Source organism: Rhinoderma darwinii, unplaced genomic scaffold (assembly GCF_050947455.1).
Source record: "Rhinoderma darwinii isolate aRhiDar2 unplaced genomic scaffold, aRhiDar2.hap1 Scaffold_778, whole genome shotgun sequence".
Lineage (NCBI taxonomy): Eukaryota > Metazoa > Chordata > Amphibia > Anura > Rhinodermatidae > Rhinoderma > Rhinoderma darwinii.
In genome coordinates this window covers 29,714-35,658 of record NW_027464342.1, presented here as the reverse complement: position 1 = coordinate 35,658, position 5,945 = coordinate 29,714, and the positions used below count along the sequence as shown (strand labels likewise).

Genomic DNA, 5,945 nt, shown 5'->3' with positions numbered 1-5,945 from the left:
CCCCGATTCATTGGACCTTATAAGATCATTGAAGTCCTCAACCCTGTATCCTTCCGTCTGGAGCTCCCCCCATCCTTTCGCATACATGACGTCTTCCATGCCTCCCTCCTTAAACGCTGCTCCCCGTCCTGGTCCCCCTCGAGGATACCTCCTGTTCCCGTTCTCACCCCTGAGGGGGTGGAATTCGAGGTGGCCAAGATTATGGACAGTAGGATGGTCCAGGGCTCCCTCCAGTACCTGGTCCATTGGAAAGGATACGGGCCGGAGGAGAGGACTTGGGTACCTGCCCGTGATGTTCACGCTGGGGTATTGATCAGGAGGTTCCACCTCCTCTTCCCCACTAAACCGGGTCCCCTTAGTAAGGGTCCGGTGGCCCCTCATAAAAGGGGGAGTACTGTTAGGGATCTGCCAGGTACTTCATCTAGCTATACTCCTGGGATTAATCAATCCACACCTGAGGCCAGACCTGTTCGACTGACACCATCTCCCACCAACCAGGGTGGCAGGCTCAGGAGTGGGAGAGCCTATCGCGGCCTGGTCTCTCGGAGTTAGCTCCGCCCCCTGCCCTTTATTACCTGCCCTGTGCTCTCCCTCAGTGCTTGTAATTCTTTTGGATTCCTGGCCCCACTGCTGCTTGCTCCAGCCTGCTTCTGCCGTGCTTCTGCCTTGCTGCAGTTCTGCTTGACCTGCTTGCTTGCCCTGGCTTGCTTCTGTCTCCGTGCCCGCTCGGGTGTACTCACTTCGTCCTGGTCCTGACTGTTCGTTCGCCGCCCCGTTTCCTCGTGGCGTTCCGTGGCTACTGCCCCTTCCCTTGCGTGTTCCCCGTTTGTCTTCCAGTGCACTTAGCCAGCGTAGGGACCGCCGCCCAGTTGTACCTCGTCGCCTAGGGCGGGTCGTTGCAAGTAGGCAGGGACAGGGCGGTGGGTAGATTAGGGCTCACTTTCCCTTCACCTCCTTCCTGCCATTACACCCTCCGTCTCAGGCCGGATTCACATGAGCGTGTGAACATACCCTCCGTCTCAGGCCGGATTCACATGAGCGTGTGCACATACCCACCGTCTCAGGCCGGATTCACATGAGCGTGTGCACATACCCTCCGTCTCAGGCCGGATTCACATGAGCGTGTGCACATACCCTCCGTCTCAGGCCGGATTCACATGAGCGTGTGAACATACCCTTAGAATAAAACATTTTTAAGGGTTCAGTTCTGAAGTGGCTTTGAGGGGCCCATATATTAGAAACTCCCATAAAACACCCCATTTTAGAAACTAGGCCCCTCAAAGTATTCACAACAGCATGTAGAAAGTTTATGAACCCTTTAGGTGTTTCACAGGAATTTAAAGCAAAGTAGAGGTGAAATTAAAAATTTCATTTTTTTTTGTCAGAAAATCCTTTTTTATTACATTTTTTTTTTTTCATAACACAAAAGGTTTTACCAGAGAAACGCGACTTAATACGTATTGCCCAGATTCTGCAGTTTAGAGAAATATCCCACATGTGGCCCTAGTGCGGTAATGGACTGAAGCACCGGCCTCCGAAGCAAAGGAGCACCTAGTGGATTTTGAGGCCTCCTTTTTATTAGGCACCATGTCCGGTTTGAAGAGGTCTTGTGGTGCCAAAACAGTGGAAACCCCCAAACGTGACCCCATTTGGCAAACTACACCCCTCGAGGAACTTATCGAGGGGTATAGTGGGCATTTAGACCATACATTTTATAAAAATTTTTTGCTGCATTTTGTGGAATTAGGCTGTGAAATTTAAAATCACACATAATTTCTCCCAATTACGGCAATACCCCATATGTGGTCTAAACTGCTGGTTGGCCGAATGGCGGGGCTCAGAAAGGCAGGAGCGCTATTTGGCATGTCGATTTTGCTGGATTGGTTTCTGGGCGCCATGTCGCATTTGCGGAGCTTCTGAGGTACCAGCACAGGGGAAACCCCTTAAAAGTGACCCCATATTGGAAACTAGAGGCCTTGAGGAATTATACTTTTCATGGGGTGCATGCAACTCTTTATCAGATTTTATTTTTAAGAGGCGTGGTGACTACAAAACCGCAATTCTACTGTTTATTCCTTTACAGCGTTCCCCGTGCGCTATAAATGACACATTCACTTTATTCTGCGCGGCGATACGATTACGGCGATACCAGATGTTTATAGTTTTTTTTTTATGTCTTATGGCGCTTGCACAATAAAATTATTTTTATAAAAAAGCAATTACTTTCGGTGTTGCCTTATTCACACGAACCTGTCCGTTTTGCGTGCATAAAAAAAGTAGCGTTTTCCTGCATTGCATTTCCGTGTGGTATCTGTGTACGGTGCGCGTCTGCGGTTTTTACGCGCGTATGTCATCCGTATCACGCTTTTTTTTACATCAGCAAAAACAACTGGAGGAGGTGTTTGTTTTTTTCCCCTCATTCCTTTAGGAACGGTTGCGTGAATCACGCTCAGCACACGGATGTGCGTCCGTGTGCTGTCCGTGATTTTCACGCACCTATTGACTTCAATGGGTGCGTGATGCGCTAAAAACGCACAAGTATAGGACAGGTCGTGAGCTTCACGCTTAGGACACACGCTGCGTGAAAAACACTGAATGTCCCCATTGAATTGCATAGGTCCGCGCGACGGACGTTTTTTTAATGCGCGTAACACGGACGTGAAATACGCTGGTGTGAATAAGGCTTAAGAGCCATAACTTTTTTATTTTTCCATCAAGAAAGCCGTGCGAGGACTTGTTTTCTGCGTAACGAACTGCAGTTTCGATCAGCACCATTGTTAGGTACATGCCACTTCATGATCTCTTTTCATGTCAATGGGAAGTCGGAGACGTAAACGCCCGAAGATAGGGCATGTCGCTTCTGTTTACCGCGAAACTGGTTTTCCGCTCGCAAAAAAAACTCCTCCGCCTCACATTGAAATCAATAGAAGGCATTTTCGGCCGTTTTTTGGTGCGTTTTCCGGCGCTGTTTCCGTGTAAAAAAAAAAAAAACACGTAAAAAAACTCAGTGTGAACTGGCCCTTATTTTGTTTTTACTAAAACAGATGTGGCAGGAGAGGAGGTCCGCTTTAATGGGGGTCTATCATTGCTAGGGGGACACTTATGCTGCATTTCGGGGTAAAACGTTTGGACCGAGCAACACATTATCGCAACGTGTAAACCCAGCTTTGCATAGGCTGAAAATCCCGGACAACCAATTTACCTCCCACTAATGCTGGAGGTCCCCGGAGATGATCAGATATTGATGGTGTCGGAGATTCCCTTTAAGTGCGGAGCATGCAGATTTTTTTTAACATTTTTCGCCCACGAATGCAAAATTGTAGCAAAATACGCAGCAGTTTCACAAAACTGAACACCAGAACTCCGCATTAACGGCTGCATGGTTTAAATAAATTGTGGAAAGAAAACCCGACAAAACCGCTATGCGCGAGTGCCCCGTAAAATACAGATTCCCAGGATGATTGCCCAATACAAGAGTGAAAAAGATTTAAAAAAAATATATATGTTTATTGTAGAATGTGATGGAGTTGCTCTGCTGTGTTTTGTGGCGCCGGCCCTTTAACAAGCGGTGATTGGTGAGATGAAGAGGGGGAGGGTCCGTCTTCACACGTGGATATGGCCGTCAGTCCACCTTTACACAGCTCAGTCCTGGATCAGAAGAGACCGGGACGTTTTTCATGTTTCTCACATTTTTCAGTCGAATCCTAGAAAAGAAAAATCCAATAAGCAAAAAACATTCACAAAACCTTCACCAGCAGAAGATGAAGACGGAGCAGAGGACGTCAGACTTACCGGATCTCGCTTCTGTTCTGCTCGTCACTGCTTCTCAGCACTGGAGGAGTCTTCATGGGAATTTCAGATGGTTTAGGTGGTAAAGGCCACGATGTTGGGGTGACAACTGCAAAATAAAAATCTGAAATTCAGTGCCCAGGCGGCTGTAGAAGAGATGTGAGGGGAGAAGATCATCAGTGGACGGCACTTACCTCACCTAAAGATGGTGAATGGGCCCTAAGTAAAGGATGGAATTAAGATGGCCGCTTTCTCTCCCAGGAGTTTCGGGACCCTGATGGTAAATGGGCCCCAAGCGACAGATGGAATTAAGATGGCCGCTTTCTCTCCCGGGGGTTTGGGGCCCTGATGGTAAATGGGCCCCGAGTGGCAGATGGTACTAAAATGGCCGCTTTCTCTTCCGGGGGTTTGAGGCCCTGATGATAACCGTAGCCCCCAAAAGGTCCTCCATCTCCACATCATCAGGAAATTGGCGTCCGCCAATTTCCATTTTGTCACCCTCATCCTCCACGTCCTCCATCTCCACATCATCCGGAAACTGGCGTCCGCCAACCTCCATTTTTTCATCTTTGTCCTCCACGTCCACCATCTCCACATCATCCGGAAGCCGGCGTCCGCCAACCTCCATTTTCTCTACAGTACTCATCTTGGGAAACGTCTTCACCAACATCCTCTTCTTACGCGACACCTCCATGATGAGAGCCAGCAAGAGAAACTGACACCGTGGTCAATGTGTGACCCCAATTTATAAACTTTCTGATGTCATAACCGGTTGGCCATTATGTGGAAACGGAACACGTCCAGATTACAGGCCACGCCCCTCATGACATCACGCTCAGGTTCTTCACAGTGCAGAGAAATAGAATCTGCCCACATTCTGGATGACATCACAAGAAGCGTATCCCAGTGAACCGTTACACCCGAGCGGCCATATAAAATGTAATATGGTACAAGAATACAGGCAGGAGGGTCACACTACACCCTCTGGGGAGGTTTCTATCACCTCAAAGAATTCCCAAATCAATGTGGTCAATTCCACAGACTTTCTAATATGTAGAATCGCACCCATAAAACATACAACACAGGCATTTACATACGTGTTCATGGACTCTCCCGCAAAGTGGTGTAATATGTGACCCCATAGAAAAATCGCTCAATGTTTTTCACCCATTGGCAGGCAACGAATGTGATCCCCGGCCGCCGATGGGTTGTCAGTTTTTTCCATAAATTATTATTTATTTTTAACAAGTGAAATAAATACACATATACGGTATCGCCGCGATCGTGATGGCCCGAGCAATAAAGTTAACACAATATTTAAAGTGCATGGTGAAGACCATAAAAAAAATCTGCCCCCCCCCAAAAAAAAAATATCCTAAAAGTTAATTCATATAATATATACACACAAAAATGGTGCCATTAAAATACAACTCGACCCGCAGAAAACAAGCAAACATATAGTGACGTCGACGGAAAAATACAATAGTTACGGCTCTGGGGAAACTGCGATGCAAAAACGAATTATTTTTGTTTTTATTGTGCAAAGGTAGTAAAATATAAAAAACCTGTACATATGTGGTGTGACCAGAATCGTAGCGACACGCAGAATAACGGTAACGCCTGAATATCGCTCAGTAATAAATGGGTCGTGTGGGATTCATACTGATCGGATTATAAGACGCGTATGTAACTCACTCCAGCCAATACTGGGTGCCGAGCGGAGCGGAAGTCACGGCCGGTTACGTAAATGGTCTATATTCATTGTTTGCGCTCCCAGTAACCGGTAAAAAACGGAAGTGACACAAGCATGTGAAAAAGTCCTATATGTAGAAGGGGCTCAGGCTGTTCTGTTATGCTGCTCAATCCAGAACAACGAGAATATCGGAAGAGCCAGATCCATCACATGATGCAAACCAATGGCACCAAAAGAAATCTACTGACGTTAGTAGTTTCCGTCATTTTGACGGATAAAGTAGAGCTGCGTGTTGCGAGATCGTGTCCAGCAAAAATGACGGAATCTGTGGCGGAGCCTCCGACACAGGTGTGAACAGGACCATTGAGATTTTCAGATGGTACAGGAATTTTACGCCGCATGCACACGGCCGTGTCCCGCCAGTGATCCGAGGAAAGATAGGACATGTTCTATCTTTCCTCGG

General features: G+C 47.3%; 1 long non-coding RNA gene across 1 annotated transcript; it reads right to left on the bottom strand.

Moving 5' to 3' along the window:
- Window positions 1–3,486: 3,486 nt before the first annotated feature.
- On the bottom strand, window positions 3,487–5,396 carry LOC142730622 (uncharacterized). The gene is made up of 3 exons (XR_012878934.1): window positions 3,984–5,396; window positions 3,793–3,898; window positions 3,487–3,704 (listed from the first exon to the last, which is right to left on the bottom strand). It is a non-coding gene; the product is annotated as an uncharacterized LOC142730622 (long non-coding RNA).
- Window positions 5,397–5,945: the final 549 nt, after the last annotated feature.